General features: G+C 40.4%; 1 long non-coding RNA gene across 1 annotated transcript; it reads left to right on the forward strand.

Annotated features, from left to right (window-relative positions):
- The first annotated feature begins 3,947 nt into the window (after positions 1-3,947).
- Positions 3,948-11,215, forward strand: LOC149316210 (uncharacterized). Its single transcript, XR_016280447.1, has 3 exons — positions 3,948-3,965; positions 6,159-6,217; positions 11,171-11,215. It is a non-coding gene; the product is annotated as an uncharacterized LOC149316210 (long non-coding RNA).
- The last annotated feature ends 8,148 nt before the right edge of the window (positions 11,216-19,363 follow it).

Here is a 19,363-nt window from a genome sequence, read left to right on the forward strand (position 1 = left end):
TCATAGCTGGTAATCATGGATGACAAAACCTCCTTAGATGACTCCCACCAGTTCAATGGGGAGTTTGATAGGAATAAGCTTTGCACAATTCTACAGACTCAACAGATGAGCTCAACAATCCCCATTACAGAAGGCAAGCAGAGTTTTTGTTTGATTAATTGCTTAATCTATTCTTAGAATGTTAGAATTATCTGGGAGCCACTTCTTAAGTTTTCCAGAGATAATGTTTGAATTAGAGCTTTTGGAGGGAGAACCTGGTAGATTTGGGGGAAATGGCATCCACTAACTGGCTTGAGAGTGTAGAAAAGCTACACTTAGAACTACAGCATCCCAAATTCTCCAGCCACTCTGACTGGTGGCCCCAGTGGCTGACAGCTTCTGGGAACTGTGGTCTCCAAAAATATTTTTCTCATCTTTTCTCTGTAGTAACCACTGAAACATTTCCTTCCAGAAAGTGAGGTCAGTATTCTACTGAATGGATAACTATATGAAACGTGTTATGGAGCATCCTTAAAACAGTTTTTTCTAGATAAGGATATAATATTAAATTTCCATGCACTTTGTGATTAATAGTTCTCTTGTTCTGCTTTTGATGTCAGTGCCCAATGAAGCACGATGATCACCACCATCTTAACTTAAGAAAGCAACATGTCCCCACCTGGGAGGTCTGTAAGCAAGAGAGCCTAATGATCCCCAGCAGAGTAGAAGAGGGAATACAGGGCAGGTCTTGACATGCCTGCAGTGTGTGTGGGGAGGGGGAGGAGTACCTAGACAGTAGAAAGAAACAGAGCCCAAACAGGAGTAGAAATGCACCTGGCCAGATGGCTTATCTGTTCAGTGCACCCAATACCTGTGCCAGAGCTTGCAAAAATTATTGTTATTGAATAGCAACACCAATAATCCCTCAGCCACTAGCCATGCTGGCTTGGGGATTCTAGGAAGTATAGTACAAAAGAAATAGCCCCTTCCAGGCCTGACTTGGAAGAGTTCTTGACCCAAACTCTGGTCTGTGCCTGCAGAGAAGGAAATCAGGTTAGAATGGTGATTGGCCATGCTGTATGTTCTGCAAACTATTTATTTCAAAAAGCTAACTTTCCCAAGCTATGATCTGTGCTGGACAGAGAGGGGGGAAATCAAGCTAGAATGGTCAATATGAAACCAATCCTTGTTTTCAATATTTAGTACACTGCAGTGATCAGTTTTACGATATTAATATATCAAATAGATGAATACATTGTAGATCATCTCCTGGAAGGTAGTGCATGTATTGGTTTAGCATTCACTCATTGACTATTTATTTGCCTAAACGAGCATCTAAGAAGTGAACTAGATTTTTCACATAGCATTTCCAAACATCTGTTGGGAGGACAAGCCCATGTTTGAATTGTAGATGTGGGTGTTGGAAGTAGCTTGGGGGTTAATTTCAAGTGGAGAAATGGCAGCTGAAAAAATGCTAAAATACAACTTTTCTGCTTCACATCAGCCCCTCCCAATATTGTTTTTTGGGAGATGAGGAGAGAAAGGGGGTGACTGAGAGTATGATATATGGATTTGTATGCAGTTATCTAGTTTGGCTTTAACTGCGGAGAGAGTCATGAGTTTCATTGGGAAGTCAGAAACCAAAGGCATGGTAGGTGTTTCAGCCAACGCATGCAGGGAAGTTAAAGAGCACAACTGAAACCACATGGAGACCACACAGTAGGAATAGAAAACTTTCTAAAATTTCCCCAGCATCACAGTAACAGCGATGCTGTGACATGCAATACTTCTCCTCTCTCCCTAACTGACTAACCCTACATGTTAGGTAGGGATTCAAATAACATATTTCAACGTCAGTGCCTTGAATCCTGAAATCTTATATCTAGAACATCTTTAGCAGGTCTCTGTCCAAACTTTTAATTTTATAGATATGGTGGGCCACTCCACTTTTATTGTGGAAATAACATTAATGACATTCACAATATGGACCAGGAGTAGAGAAAGTTTGGAAAATCTTACAACTATGCACACTTGAAGTTCCACAACCCCCTTTCCTGGATGCTCCTGTTACCACAAGGGATAACAAGATTGCTATAGATCTGTTTTGTAAACCAACTGGTGTTCATATGCATTTGAATTGGAATTCCTGCCAACCCAAATGTAACAATATAATGTTGATACTCAGGATTAAACATATATGCAATAATAATACTATCTACTAACAAAAAATCCAAGAACCAAAATACTATCTGCTTTGAAGAGGATACCCATCTCTTAGGCTGAGTTTGAGCAAGCAACACTTTCTCAGCCTAAGAGGAAGGCAATGGCTAACCTCCTTTGAAAAAATCTTGCCAAGAAAAGCTAAGAGAGGGTTGCCATAAGTTGGCCAACTTGAAGGTTTGTTATTGTAGTTACGGTGTCCCTTCAAATAATTTCTGACTTATGATGACCCTAAGGTGTCCCTATTATGGGGTTTTCTTGGTATGTTTCTTCAGAGAGGGTTTTCCATTGCCATCCTCTGAGGGTGAGAGAATGTGATTTGCCCAAGGTCATTCAGTGGGTTTACATAGCCAAACTGGCATTTGAACCCTGGTCTCCAGAGTCATAGTCCAATGCTCAAACCACTACTCCACACTGACTCTCTAGGTTTCTAGGGAACCCTGCACTAGAAAATGAAAAAGAGATAGTAAAAAAAATGGAGAAAGTTGTATACCAGTTGTGATTTATTTCTACCCGTCGTCTGCTCATTACCATTTAACAATCAAAGCAAACTACCCCTTAACACAACTACATGTGAAAGGGATCTAGGAGTCCTAGAAGACCACAAGTTGAACATGAGTCAACAGTGTGATGTGGCAGCTAAAAAGGCCAATGCGATTCTAGGCTGCATCAGTAAAAGTATAGTGTCTAGATCAAGGTAAGTAACAGTTCCACTCTATTCTACTTTGGTCATGACTCGCCTGGAATACTGCATTCAGTTTTGGGCAATGGTGAAAGTTCTGGAAACCATGCCTTAAGAGGAGAGACTTGCTAGGTATGCTTGAGAAGAGAAGGTTAAGAAGTGATATGATAGTCCTGTTTAAGAATTTGAAGGGGTGTCATATTGAGGATAGAGCAAGCTTGTTTTCTGCTGCTCCAGAAAATACAACATGAGCAATGGATTCAAACTAGAGGAAAAGAGATTCCACCTCAACATAAGGAGGAACTTCTTGACAATAAGAGCTGTTTGACAGTGGAAACACTCTGTTGGAGAGTGGTGGAGTCTCCTTCTTAGGAGGTTTTTAAACAGAAGCAGGATGGCCATCTGTCAGGAGGGCTTTGATTGTAAGTTCCTGCATGGCAGGGGGTTGGATTAGATGACCCTTGTGGTCTCTTCCAACTCTATGATTTTATGATGGCTAATTGACCACATCATGCTACAGCTGTTAATAAAGCACCTACCTGTCACCCACCTATTCTAAAGAAAGTGTTGAAGAGAGGTGAAATAAAAATATCAGTTGAAGATCCTGGCTAACATAATTGTGCACCCAAACTTTGCATCACTTGCACATGTCTGCATGAAAAACCAACTTTTAAAAACAGAAGCACTATGAAATCTCTCACAGAAAGCAGAACATGATTTCTAGTTCTACCAAATGTCATACATGTAATTGAATGTCTGGAGCCCAGATACAACATGCAATATGTTGGGAACCATAAATAAGCAATTACCACCCAAAAGTCAGAACAACCTGCTGCAAAACATTTTAATTCTGAGGGACACAGCTTTTCCAACATGATTATATTTCCAACAGAGAAACCCTGTGAAAACCTGAGGATCCACACATCTTGATTCATCACGGCCTTAATCAGTGGACAATAGCACTCTTGCTTTTAGCATCATCCTTTCAATTCCATGCCTAGAGCTTGGGAATTGTATAATTGCCACTGGAAGCTGTTTATCACTCTCATCACATCACCAGCGAAGGCAGAAACTGAAACATCTGGTACTTTTTTATAAACACTTGTTTTCAATCATTTTATTAAATCAGTTTTATAGGATCCATCTGGGGTCCATGTTGTACCTTAAAACAGTTCAGTTGCTTTTTTTCCCAACATATATATGAGCCAGCATAGTGTAGTTTTTTTAGACTATGACACTCAGCCACGGTAACTCACTACCCTAGACTCACTCACCTTGGGTGAATCACACACTCTCAGCCCCAGAAAATCTTGTGATAGGTTCATCATAGGCCAGAAATGACTTGAAGGCACACAACAACAATAATTGGACACTGGACATTATTGGGCATAATTGGACAGCTCTAACAGCCATGGCTAAATATACATATATCTAATGTATATGTATATTTCTTCTTTAGGTTGTTCTTCTTTGGGGTGTTCTTCTTTAAGGTGTTTTGGATTTTAAGGATAAAACTAGGTATGAATACAGTAATACTTTGCAGATAGGGTTGTACTCTCATCTGGAGATGAGCAAAAGAATACTATCACATCACAACTGATGCAGAAAACAAAGGAATTTCTGTTCTCCATTAAAACAAAGGATTTATCTTTAGTCCTTGCAGCTATGGAGAAAAGACTGAGAGTGCGAAGTGAACACCTATGGTTTTAAAGTCTGTTGTCAAGTCTCAGATTTAAAATGTATCTACATAATTTGAAATACATGCTATTAATTCCAAGTCAAGTTCAAAACTCAGCATGCAAAGTTTTGCTTTACAAAGAACTCAAGGGCACCTAAAGCTCAAACATATGAAGGAATGCCTAAGCAAAGCAATGTGGAAAGTTCAGCAAACAGTCCTTTTGTATAAACATTTACACATCTATAAGGACTCGGATCTCCCAGCAGGGGAGTAACCATCCACTATCAGTCCCACTAGAAGCTATTAAGAATCTTTCCCCATTCTCAAGGTCATATTCTCACGTCTCTAGGAAACATATCACTGAGGAAACATCTCAGAGGTGTGGGGAATGGAAGCTGCTAACATTCCCATGAATTCCCAGCAGGTTAGATTGTAAATCAAAACCAAAATGCCAACACTCTGGTGCTAAAATCACAGAGCAAGAAGAACTGATTCCCAGGAGTCTCATTCTCTCTCTTTCTGAGGCTTCTTTCCATGTCCCCTGGGGACATGAAGAGCCTAACTGTTTCCACATATCTTGATCTGAAGAAACACAATTTCACACTATACACTCATCCCTCCACATTCGCAGCTTTCACTTTTGCGGATTTGATTTTTCACAGCTTTTATTAATATGTTCTCTCTATAAATATCTAGATCCTCCAGCACACCTCTATGGTCAACTTTAACCAATAGTCGCACTGAAGGACCTAGAGATTCCTAGAGAGAACACTCCACTAGGCATTTGTAGCTCCTCCAGTGCTATTCTATGGTCAATGTCTGGCAGATGTTGACCACAGAGTTGCACTGGAAGACCTAGAGATTCCTAGATTTGTGTTCTCTCAGGTAATAACATAGTGTTTTTGTTATTTGCAGTTCTTCCACATTCACGGGGTCCTGTGCCCATAACCCCAGTGAATGTGGAGCGATGAGTGTAGTTGAAGCCAAGGAGATAAGCATTGGATCACATCTTAGATGTTCTGTTATCTCTGGGGAAACTGAATACAAATATCTCAAATAACAGCACACTATACTGATAAAACAAATTACATGTAGTAATTTTCCTTTCAAATAAATAGACACCCAAACCACAGTGATCATCCTGCTGGACTTCAGAAAACTGAGAAACGACCCTAAATCAGCTAGTCGATCTTTCTGTTCAGGAAATTATTTATATGAGTGGGTAATAATTGGATCTGAGCTGAATATTGAGCTTTGGAGCCCTGGTGGTGCAGTGGTTAAATGCCTGTACTGCATCCATTCACTCAAAACCACAAGGTTGCGAGTTCAAGACCAGCAAAAGGGCCCAAGCTCGACTCAGGCTTGCATCCTTCCGAGGTCACTAAAATGAGTACCCAGACTGTTGGGGGGCAAATTAGCTTACTTGCTAATTAGCTTACTTGCTGTTCACCTCTATGATTGTTGGAATAGCGGTATATAAATAAAACAAATTATTATTATTATTATTTGTGATTTAGATCACTGGTTTTTTTTACTACAGTACTTTGCTTTCTTTCTAGTGAAGTGCAGTTAAAGTCTTTGATTTTCTTTTTCTTTCAGCTGGATCCTTCGCCAGACCATTCATTGATGATCCAGTAATAGTTCCAGCTGTTGCTAAGGTGCCATCCAATTTTTGTTAATGCAAAATCAGTTTATCCTTCATGTTTCTCTTTATACTTTGGCAACATGATATTATCCTATCCATACCTTTGAATAAGGTGGAGATTTAGCATATATATGCATTTACAAAACCTTTTAACCTGTGAAGAATGAGAAAGAATTGAGACATATGGGGGCCTGTCACCTCCCTTCACTGTGAAATTAAAAAAACTGTGCAAACATTGAAAGGCTTGATTCTGTATTGGGCTCAAAAAATTTGCAAAAGAACACACCAAGCTGCCTTATGGATTATTGTTCCTACCAGTACAATACTGTGGCAGTATCTTTACAGAATTTCAAGCAAAATTTGTTGAGCCCTATACAGATTCCAAGGAACTTGCTCAAGATTTTCTACCTGCAAGCCACATGTTCTACTACTGAAATATAGCTTTTGTAACTGATTATTGGCGTAAGACATTTTGCTGTCTGAGGCAGAGGAACAAATGATGTCTCCTTTTCCCAAAGTCATAATGCCTAGTACCTTGATTTTCTAATAGAAAGGCCAGTAATGTAATTTTCATAACTAAGGCAGAACACCTCACAAACATCTCTTCCCCTTCCTGGCAATAAAAATATACTGCTAATACAGCCAGCCCTCTTTATCTATGGATTTTTAATGCACAGATTCAAGCATCTATGGCTTGACAATATTTTTTAAAAAGTATAAATTCCAAATAGCAAACCTTGATTTTCCATTTTATATATGAGACCCCATTTTCCTTTTCCATTGTATTTAATGGGACTTGAGCATCAACAGATTTTGTTATCCATGGGGGGAGGGGGTTCCTGGAACCAAACCCCAGCAGATAACAAGGGCCCACTGTACATTAAACAACTAGCAACGTGAGGCCTTTTCATGATAGCCAAAATTTGTTGCCTCATTAAGTCAAGTGGTAGGGCTGGCTTTTTCACATAAAACAGGGAAGAGTAACCACAGAATGGTTCAATAACATATTCTCCAAACCAGAAAGAAGTGCTAAATTTGTCCTGTATTAGTTTTAAGATTCTCCCATGGATGACAGCAGTAAAAGGCTGATTTCTGCAATCTTTTGTGATGGTGAATCCTAACTAATTGATAGTTTGAAATGCTAAACATACATATGAGGAGCCAAAGAGCATGAGTGGGGAGACTGTCACTCTCCAGACATTGTTGTATTTCAGTTACCATCAAACCTGAACTCTGGCTTTGAAAGCTGGGACTTTTTAAAAATATATATATTTTCAAATCTGTCAGTATCTAGGGCAGTGCTACACAAAATGGTAATCTGTGTACCAATGATAATCCACAAGCCATAAACTGCCAGTCCCTGGCGAATTGCAAGGAAAGAAAGAAACAACTCTATCCACTGCCTATTCCACACCCTTGCCTTTGATGATGCTGAAAAACCATAAAGAAAGCATAAAGTATCACCAGTCAGGTCAAAGAACCCAACCTAAATTGTGTCTCTCAGTTGTTGCTTATTCACTGCTGTTTCCCTTCAGTCCTGCACAGTTAGTTCATTCTAGTTCTTCCTCCCACCACAAATTACTCCTAAGGTTCTCCTCCCCCACCCTTGCTGTTTCTATTATTTGTGCTGCATTCTTACTTAACATGTGAAAATGGCAAACCAAATCCAACCCAACTAGCTATTCTGTCTCATTTTCTAAAAGTCCCTTCTCTTCTGCTGAATACCTTAGAATTCCCCACAGGTCAGAACCAAGATTTCCTCCCTGGGGTGCCAAAACAATGACATTAGTTGTTTCTCAGCTTCTTAACAGCTTCCTGATCTGGATGATGTTCCCTGGAAGGGAATCTCCTGATAGTCTCATAAGGCTTACTCTCACTTCCCTGGCCCAACTGGGAGTGACAGATCATTAAATTCCCCAGTAAACATGCTGCCCCATCATGCTTTCAAGTCTTCCAAAAGCAGCTGGGAAAGCTTCTATTCCTGGGTAGCTCTTGCTTGTCCTTTGTTTACTTCTCCCCTTAGATCTTCTTCCTAACTCAAAGCAAGCCACCAGTTCACTCACTAACATCCAGACCCTAACTCCCTCTCATGAAGCTGTGCTTGCTTTCTCATTGTTTTATGAGTCTCTGTGGCTATGTTGTTTCTGGAAAGGTAGTCCAGACAGAGATCAATTCTGGATAATCCCATGTTGCTAAAGATCTGGGAAAACATGCCTCTCTTGAGAAGATGTATTATATAATAGAAGAACACATGCACACCAATAGAGGGAGAGGGGCTAGAGAGAGAGAGAGAGAGAGAGAAATATTGAGTAATATACACATGAAAAAACTTGCTCAAGAAAGGAATGCTAACACTGCAAGCCAAAACAGTGTTGGTCACAAATTTATATTTAAATGACCTCTTGATCCTTTCCTATGTGCAGCATCTTTTCTCATCCTGTCTATGTACAGGCATGCCTGAGTTAACAAATCCTCTGATTGAGGATCTTCTTTTTACAAAGTCTTTTTACATTTGTCCAACCCCACTTTTCTTACTTGTCCTCTCTCTTGCTGGAGTTTTTTTTTTAGTACCATTGGCACAGGGAGGATGGTGAAGGAGAAACACAGATTGTTTTTTTTTAAATGTTTTTATTGATTAAAATACATATTATACACAGTTCAAAAAATTTAACATAAACTGTTCAGTAGCTTCCTGTGTCTTCATCATACAATTATTGCATAAAAATTATTGTATTTTCAGATTTAGGTGACAAACTTCCGATATATAACATATGCCTTGTGTGTTTATTACTTTCTGCATTAATGGAGAAACACAGATGACCAGTTTGTATCTGGAGCCAACAATACAATAAAACTGGAGCTAGGGAAGAATGGTATTTTGCTCCAACTGATGTTATTATATCTATGTGTATAATATCCTAAAGGCACCAGTTCCTATATGATCTTAGAAACTAAGCAGGGTCAGCTCTGGTCAGCAGTTGGACGGAAGACTACCATTAAGTAACAGGTGCTGTAGGCTGTATTTCAGAGAACAGACAAAATCACTTCTGAATATTCCTTGCCTAAAAAAAAACTTATAAAATTAATGGAGTTGCCTTAAGTCAACAAGTGACTTGAAGGCAGGCACACACATACACATACCTGCCTGCCTACAAACACACAATGTAAACAGCTGCTACCTCCCAGAATCTCTTACTGAGCATACATGATGAATAAAACAGGAGAGGGTATAATAGATCAGCCAGTCTCACTAGCTACCCTCAGCATTATTATTTTTAAGTATGGATCTGTAAGATTTCCAAAATAGAAATCATAAAAAAAGTTGGTGACAGAAAAAAATCATCCCTGGATGCATTTTGGAAGAAGCCTTCAGGTGACCTCTAGAAAGTTAAAAATGTTTATGTTTATTGATGGTTTACTTGACCTGGTTGTTTTCATTTCTGAAATATAGCCTACAGCACCTGGTATTCATTGGTGGTCTGCCATCCAAGTACTAAACTGGGCTGACCCTGTTTGCTTCCAAGATCTGACAGGATCTGGTACCTTTAAGGTTTACTATGGCAAAAGTAACACATAGAAAACTAAAGATACAATGCAGTGATGCAATGCACTCTGGACTGTATCTAACCTTTACACAAAAACCACTATTTGCACAAAAAAAAACCTCCAGCCCATATGCACTATTATGAACAATTGTTGAAACATGGATACACCCCTGAATGAGCAAAAGGAAGATTCAGCTGTCTTGTCAGTTTGACAAAAAAAAAAAAAAAAAAAAAACCTTTGTGAGATAAGGACTGAAGGGAAAAAATTCCATAAAACACCTAGACAGAACATGGAATTTTTCCCAAAGAAGCAGCCTAAACAGAGGCACAAAGTCCACCCAGAAATAGGCAGTTATCCAGATCAAATTTGTCAGAAAAGGGTGACTTTTATCAGAATCATTACAACAGAGTTTCACCCTGTCAACAATCCCTGTGTTAACAACACTCTGTCATTCCAAGTCTCTTTTTGTATCATAGTAGTACATGTTTTCTATAATGAGTATTAACCTGAAAACCCCGGTATAGTTATTGTTAGATCTTAGTTCCCAAAAGCAGGGAGTGACTGTCATGGAACTATGTCACAGAGCTTCCCTACCTTTGTTCCCCTGGTAATTTCCTTAAGCTGTTCGAAACTGGCAGCTTGTAAAGGCCAACTGTTTGAAAAGACAGAATTTTTTCCTACCCATAAAAGTGAAATTAGTTATTCATGTAACAAGGACAGATGCCTCCCAAGTTTCTGTAAGTGGGTGGTTAAGTTTTAACCAATGGAAAATAAATATATAATGCAGGCCCAGGTTAACTGATTTCTAACAATTCTGAAACTGGAGGTTGAGCTTTAAAAAATGAATTCTAACAAAAGATGACCTTTGTTTTGTGGCAGGCACTCCTATTCAGTCAAATCAGCACAGGCCCAACTTGCTAACTGATAAACTGTACATAGTATTTATCTTTCTATCACTCATTTACAAAACCACCATTTACTTACCAAATCTCAGAGGCAGTGGGGAATAGGGACGGTAGAATATGTCTCCTTTTTAACTTTGCCAAATTTTGACAAGGACATAGGTCAATGTATGGATCTGTCCTCTCAATATCAACACTTGCAGGGTTTTCCTTTCACTGTACAGAAAACTCACAACAGAGGGCATGCTTGTGTTAGATCTGCTGAAACAAGGTGTCTGTGTCCAATTACCAGCAGGCCAGTTTACAGCAGTCAGGGCTGGATTATCAATATTTCAATCAGTACAATTGCTCCAGGCACTTTGCTGGCTAGTGCCAAGTAGTGAAGGGAAGAATAGTAGCTTGAATTATCTTATTCTCTAATCAATTTTTGAATCTTCCATTGCTGGCTGGTGGATTACTGCATAAGTGTGGTGGTTGAGCATCACCCAAAAAGTAACTTTCCCAAATTCTGATTTAAGTTGTCAGGACATTGGTCCTTCATCTACTATGCTCCAAGACTGTACAAACAAATAGGAACATCTACAACCATCACATCAAACTATCCACTTTGCATATCTTTTGCTGTACATACATAAATGTGGAATAAATATATTGTACATCCCATGAACAATCAATGTTGGCAACAGAACATAGTCTAGGGATGGAGAAAGAACAGTTGCATACAGTTCTGGATCCCACTTTTTCTGTCCCTGAGGCTCCCACCAGTCCACCAAAGCCCAACTCTGGCATGATTTTCAGGTAATTTTTGCTTAAAAACCATGTAGAAAGCCACCTACCCATCCAAACATGTAAAAATACATGGAAATATCCACAATACTCAAAACACCTCACAACTCCAAAATACCTCTGTTTCCCTCTGAGCCTATCTCAAAATTATGATAGGGCATGACATAATGTCACTTCCAGACATCATTTTGAGAGGGACCCTGAACAAAAATGCCACAGTCCTTACCCTTCTCAGGTCATCCAGCCCATACTCCATGGATGATGTCAGAACGTCTAAGGCCTACATGGGAAAGAAGAAAGGATGTATCATTAGATTATAGTTGGTGCTCTTTGGTCAGTGAGAGATAATACTTACCCAAGGCCATTGTACGTGACTCCGCCATGATTGCGTCTATGTGATTTTGTTCAGTTTTCAATGTTTACCAACATTTACACTACTTTTCTTATAAACAGCACATAGAGATAATGGTTTCCTTGATGTTATATTAGATGTAAAACCTGGAGGGAATTCACATGTTTATGTCTTGCAGTGAGTGTTCCTTCTGGCACCAGAAAGATGGTTTTTAGAGTCCTTATAAGCATCATGATCAAATGTAAACAATTATTCAGTGGCTCTGAAAATGATAATTTGTATTTAATAGGCCTTATTTTCACTTTAGGCTGGCATTTCAAGGTTGGCTAAAGTTCAGTAGCTGAGAATGAACCAGGTGCGTAAATTTCCTGTAACCAACCTGCTTACACAGTTCTCATATTAGGATGGGAGATGTCTCATGCCTGCACACTTTGATTTCTTTGTTTGCTTTTGCACAGTATAAACTTTGGGAGTACATCTGCCATTAGCCTTGCACAAGTGGAATTGGTGTCTCAGCCATGGGACAGTTTCGATAAAATTGGTTGCTTAGGGACTCTGTTCTACGACTTGCTGAGAGGGGTTATTGTAACCCATTAGCTCAAGGACTCTACTGTTGCCCCTGTTTTAGACCATTTGCTGCATTATTTCCCACCAATAAAGCATATCAGTAGAAAGAGAGGAAGATCCCATGGCATATGGACAGATTTACAGGGAGGTCACAAGCCTGAATTTACAGTACCTAAGCAGAGCAGTAGAAGTATTGGAGATATTTCATCCACAGGGTTGCCATAAGTTGGGCTCCACTCAAGGGCAATTAACAACAGCAAAAGCAACAAAGTACAGATTCCTGTTTTTGTTCCCATTGGTATTTTCCCTGTGGTAATTTGAAGTGGGTTATTTTGCTCCCCGTTCCCATTACCCTTCCGGAACCTCTTTTTGTTAAAAGCAGCTGTCAATCAAGCGCTTAAGTGCTTGACGTCAAGCCAATCAGTCGCTGAGGCGTTTTTCCTCTCTGGGAAAGGAAGAAGGAGCCTCTATTCCCCTCAAATCTATTCTCTGGAAGAGAGAAGTAGCCACTATTCCTCCTAAAGCCCTCTGCATCCAAGGCTATTCTGTGTCTCCCCAGACTCTCTCTGAAAGAGAGAAGTAGCCACTATTCCTCCTAAAGCCCTCTGCATCCAAGGCTATTCTGTGTCTCCCCAGACTCTCTCTGGAAGAGAGAAAGAGCCACTATTCGTCCTAAACCCCTTTGCATCCAAAGCTATTCTGTCTTCCCATAATTCCTCTGGAAGAGAGAAGGAGCCTCTAATTCCCCCCCCCCCCAAATCCCTTTGCCTCCTCCATCGCTCCCTGGGCTGTCTGGGGGGCGATCACACAGGCATGTACTGCAAAGCCCATCTGCTGCTCAGGCGCTCAGGCAGAGGCAAAAAAAAGAAATAATAATAATAGTTAAAAATGGTATTCAATGGCTCTCCTCACACATCAGTCTATGAATGTGGAGCAGAGGGGAGGCTGCGGTGGGAATAATGTGTTTACTGCATCTGGAGCTCAATGTAGCACGATCGCCTTACCCTGCTTCCCAATCCACTGGGGGAAAGGTTATGCGAACGGAAGAAAATGGCGCCGGCGGCGATGCAGAAATAGAACAAAGAGGGTGACACCCCAAGGCCAGCCCCTTGAGTGCTGCTCCTCCCATCTCCAAGTTCCCAGACACCCTTTCGTTCCCATTCATTTGCCCCAAATCAGACTCAGGAGGCACAAGAAAACTCGCTTTAAAACCACTGTTTTTTAAAACCGATTTATCGACCTATAATTCGGGTTTTCCAAGATAAATCGAATCAGATTCGAATCTCAATGGGAACGATATCAGAGCAATGTGGTTCGGATTCGTGCTCAAATGGAAACGATGCACCCATGTTTTGCATCCAGGCCCGCGTTATAGGCCAGTGGGAATGACCCCTAACATAGGGTAGAGAAGATGCAATAGTCTCTGTTCTCCATTCACACTCCACAAGCGAAGTGGAGATTTCATAAGAGATTATCGTGCATACTTTATCCCATCTTTTCCCCAATGCAGTACACCACACGTTTAACTGTCAATAACAGCTTTTACCACATTCTTCTGTGGCCAGGCATATGCAGACTGTATATAGCCCATATTCAACCTGGGCTTATTCCGTGGCTTGAAAAACCATGGGATAAGCCCAGGTTGCATATGGGCTGCATATGCCCAGACATAGGAGAATGTGGTAAGATCCATTATTGACAAATGCATATTTATCCTGTTGGAAAAGAGATGAGAGAAAGTGTGTACGATAATCTCCTCAATCTCAACAGTAATCTAAAATAAAATATAAAATAGGGAAGCAACATGTGCCATCAGACTGAAGTTAATTTGCTTTATAAATCTCAGGTTTCTATATTAGAATTTTTCCTTCCCTACAATTAAAAAGGGCTTGAAATTTTGTGTGCTGAGCATGATCTTAAAACCACTGACTCACAAGTAATTTCATTGCCGTTTTTGAATCAGGCCGGTGCCAGTCATTTAGGAATTGCAGCCAAGTGCTTTAAATTAGCAAAAAGCAAAAAGCTAAGCAGCTGTCTTATTATCTAGAAGCTGGTGATGGCAGTTGCTTAATATTCTTGCACAAATGCCCAGTCCCCTTCCTTCCCATCCTCCTACTCTCATGTCTAACTCTGCTGCTATGAAAAGAGGCAGGATTTCAAAACTCAGAGCAGAGAGTTCATGATACAAGGCTCACAGAAAAGCAAATTCAAATGTGAGGATTTGTGCAACAAATCCTCCTCAATATGACATCCCTTCAAATATTTAAACAGGGCTATATGAAGGGATGTCATATTGAGGAAGGAGCTAGCTTGTTTTCTGCTGCTCCAGAGACTAGGACCCAGAGCAATGGGTAAAGGAAAGGAGATTCCGCCTCAACATTAGGAGGAACTTCCTGACAGTAAGGGCTGTTCAACAGTCAAACACACTCTCTCGGAGTGTAGTGGAATCTCCTTCCTTGGAGGTCTTTAAACAGAGGCTGGATGGCCATCTGACGGGGACGCTTTGATTTAGATTTCCTGCATGGCAGGAGGTTGGACTGGATGGCCCTTGTGGTCTCTTCCAACTCTATTATTCTATGATTCTATGAAAGCTGATACAAAAACATTAGTGTTATTTAGCTTACAAATATCACTACTAAGCTATTTGAACAGAATCTTAGTACATTCAGCTAAGCAGCAGCTACACTACAATTCTGGTAACAAGTTGCTGGCATTTTTGTGGTTTTGTGATTCATGGTCATTCAGTCATGTGACTCAGCCATGATGCTTAATGATTCCTTCTAGGTACATCACTGCCATAGTAAATGGGCAGGAGGAGGAGGAGATCAGGGAGTACCAGCAGTATCATCATAAGAATTTCACTAGTCCTCCCAAAGCATTTAATAGGGGAAATAATTGGAGGAACAAGAGGGAGGAAGAGGAAGAGGTTGTTTTCCTATAAAAAGCTGCTCAAGGTGACTCGCAATAGAAATACAGATAAGATGCAATAAAAAATAGCAAAACCAACTCAGGACAGTAGCAGCAGTTTTAAAATCAACTAAAATACAAAGGATGGGAGAAAATCTAGATTTTGACCCATCTCTAAAAATATTTGGTAGGTCTCATAAAGTTTTTGTACCAATAGCCACTTCCTTGAATGGCCAAGCATTAATGACAGAAGTCATACTTACGATGAGATTGTTGAGAGTAACACAATTGGTGTACAAGTACTCAATGACCGCAAGGAACACTTCTGGCTGCACCTGGCTCAGGATCAATGGGGCTTGTACCTCCTGGGGCTGGCTCAGCATTGCATGGAATGCCTGGCAGCGGGAGGACAGGAGGCAGCGATGGGCAAAGACTTCCTGCTGCTCTCTGCCAACCAGAAATGTCACATCGCTGTAGAAAGAGAGGCAATTGAGATTTCAGTATAGTTATCAAGACATGGTGGCTCAGTGGTTAAGACACTGACTCTGAAGACTGCAAGGTCAGCAGTTCAAGACCAAAGTGCTGGAGCGAGCTTCTGTTACTAGTCCCACTAGTCCCAGCTTCTGCTAACCTAGCAGTTTGAAAGCATGTAAAAATGCAAGTAGATAAATAGGTACCACTTTAGTAAAAAGGTAACAGCATTACGTGCAGTCATGCTGACCACATGATCACAGTGTCATCTTTGACAAAGCTGGCTCCCTCAGCTTAGTAATGGAGATTAGCACCACCCCATATACTTGGACACAACTAGACAATCATATCAAAGGAAAAACCTTTACCTTTATCAGGGATTACCAGACATATTTTTAATCCCCTGCCCTACCATCTTCCTTCCATAGAGAAGCAAGACAGATTCCGGACAGATAAAATGAAATACATCTTCACACAGCTAAAGTGTGGAATATGCTCCCATAAAATGCAGTGATGGCTGCCAACCTCAACAGCTTTAGGAGGGGACCATGTTGTTGTACATGTGTCCTGCTTATGAGCTTCCCATAGGCAGATGTTAGGAAACTGTGATATCAGAATGCTGGACTAGAGAGGCATTCAGTCTGATCCAGCAGGGCCTCATTCTTATGTTCTGAGTGTCTGGTAGAATTCAGCTATTTTGAAGGCCAGCAAATTTACAATGGCCCAAACTACAAGTTCAGTGGCCCTCTGTTTACTTAGCATATGGGTTGTCTTTCATCAACTGTGGACAGTAGGGAGGGTACTGAAACCCCCTTGGTATAACACTTTTCTGTCACAAGCCTCTCCTACCTCAGGGCTGACCCAAGACAAGATGAATGCCTCCTCCCCATCCCATTACAGAAGCCATTCAGACTGGCAATTCAGCTTTATTTCAACAATGGCAAGAGTGTCTTAAATACAGATGAAGTATTAGGCTAAATTAGGGAGCCTACAATAATTTGTGTGGCGGAGGGAACATCTATGGAGTCCTGGAAAAACAACCAGGACATTGTAACTACTGTCCCACAGCAACACAGTTATATGACCCTTGAGCTTGTGAATTTTAAGTGATGAATTTAAAATGTGGATTGTTTTAATATGTGTATATCTTATTTGTTCATTTAAATTTATGTGTATTTTATCTGATGTGTTTTTAACTCATGTATTTGTTAATTGTTGTTGTTCCCCATCTCAAGTCATGGGAAGAGGTGGGTAAGAAATAAGTAAATTATTATTATTATTATTATTATTATTATTATTACTATTATACTGTCTCACCCTTTCTAATCATTAGAAAGAGGAAGGAAGGACTGGCCCTACCTCCTCCTTTCTTTCTAAAAAAAGGTTCCAAAGTTGTTTTTTCTACATGAGCCTGGGACATCACATTTGTGTTGGCAATCACTGTATTCCAGCTGTTGAGCACTGACCTGCATTCTAAGGCATGGGTCTGCTACCATTAAAATATTCCAACAGAGGCAGTTAGAGAAGCCTCTGTCATAGACTTGTGTTTGATTCTGTGATGAACTGTGACTATTTTGTAGAGAACAATTTATTGTAGTAGTGTGGCTTACCGCTTTGTTTTTGACATTTGATTTTACATCCTAAAACAGAAGTGGAGAACTTTTGGTTTTCCAAATGGCTTGGCATACAACTCTCATAAGCCCCATTCAGCATGGCCAGTGGCCAAAATATCTGGAAGACCAAAGGTTCTGCACTCCTGCTATAAGTGGAAGCCTTTAACATCAGAATCAAAAAATGTTTAGAATTTAAAATAATGCAGAACCTGAAGAAAAACAATGGATTCACTACAGAGTTTGAGGCTATAAGTGCAGTAGTAGAGTGCATGCTTTGTGTGGCAGAAAGTCCTGGGTTCAATCTTCAGATAAGACTAGGAGAAAAATTTGCCTGAAATTCAAAATGTCTCTGCCAATCAATGTCAGGAATACTGAGCTAATGGGACCAATGGGCTGACTCAGTCTAAGGCTGCTTCCATTGCTGAACGACTCACTAAATACTCAGTCATGTATATCATTCATTATTTCAACTTGGGATAAACTTGGCAGGTGTTCTAATGCAAATTATAACAGAGGCATGCTAGTATCTAAAGTGCTTATGCTTTAATTCTCTATAGAGTGCTTTAAAAATTAAAATGCTTGAAATAACTTATGTCAACACATTCTGTAACCCTATCCCCCACTCATTTTCACACTAAGGACTACAAGTCCATGTGCTCACACATTGATATATTCAAAGACATAGCCATGTTAGTCTGGAAAATCAGTATGCAAAAGGATCTGGTAGCACATTTGAGACTAAATGAAAGAAAGGAGTTGGTATTATGAGCTTTCATGGCCTTGAGCTTGCTTCCTCAGGTGCATGGATATATGATATCCCTAAAGAGTTTGTTTTTAGACATGTGCTGTTTTGTCTTCTGGAGATTAAGGTGCTACCCAAGCTAGTGTGAGAATTTTTGAAGTGTGTTTAAATGCCCCCCACCCGGCAAAAAGAAATATCACCAATGTACAGCTCAAACTGAAAACTGTGTTCTAATCTAGGAAGAATGTATCTCCTGAAATGTTCTGTTGTCTTATGGGAAATGGAGGTTAAGTGAGAAAGCATACCTGTTCAGAGAGCATCAGATCCTTAAATCCACCATATAAAATGCATCCCAGTAGCAACAGTTGGAATACAATTCTGCTTTCAACAGTTATGTGGAAAATGGAATTTCAGCAGGTCCTGTTTGCCCATAGTAGCTGTTCTACTTAGTCTAGCTAGGCTTCTTGCAAACTACATGCCCAATTGCTATGCAACAGATAGGAGTAATCTAAGCATAGAGCTGATTCTGAAAGAAACACTGCACCTAAGGCCTTGTTGACTATTGAACCAAGGAACAGAAACCCTACTGTAGTGAATGGTTGACATCTCTGCCTATGTCTCTCCTTTTCACAATCTCCTCTATGCCAAACATTGTATAAGAAAATCATTGGCCTGTTACAGACTGCCAAAATAAAGCTGCTTTGGGTCTCTTTGGAGGTATGCTGTTTAAATGATGCATGGGTTCTAAGAATCCGGAAGCTGCACCAAAGCTGCACTCCAGTGCTTAGGAATGGAGTGTGGCTTTGGCGCGACCACCAGACTCTTAGGACCCATGCATCATTTAAACAGCATACTTCCAAAGATACCCGAAGCAGCTTCATTTTGGCAGTCTGTAACAGGCCTTTGACTTGTTAATATGTGGGTGTGAGCAGCAGTTAGGAACCAATTTCCTCAGCCTAGTATGAGCTGGCTTCAGGAAGAGGTTTATGGAAGCAGGAAAACTGGGGGAGTCAGACACATCTCTGCATCTCTTTCTGATCCTATGGGTTCTCTGGATTATGTACTTTATTACAGGGTCTACAAGAAGGATGAGTACTGCTACCAGTCTGTATGAGGGAGTCAGTTGTGACGGGCAAGGGCAATCAGACCCAGTGGGTTGCCACCTGTTAAGGAGCTTATATCAATCTACAGGGAGGAGGTCATATGGGATTTCTAAGGAATGAACTACAGTTGGGCCACGTGCTGTGCTCCAACTGACTGGTTCAGGTGTGCC

This window comes from Sceloporus occidentalis, unplaced genomic scaffold (assembly GCF_023333645.1).
Source record: "Sceloporus occidentalis isolate IW3139 unplaced genomic scaffold, rSceOcc1.0.p SCAF_3, whole genome shotgun sequence".
In the NCBI taxonomy this organism is placed as follows: domain Eukaryota; kingdom Metazoa; phylum Chordata; class Lepidosauria; order Squamata; family Phrynosomatidae; genus Sceloporus; species Sceloporus occidentalis.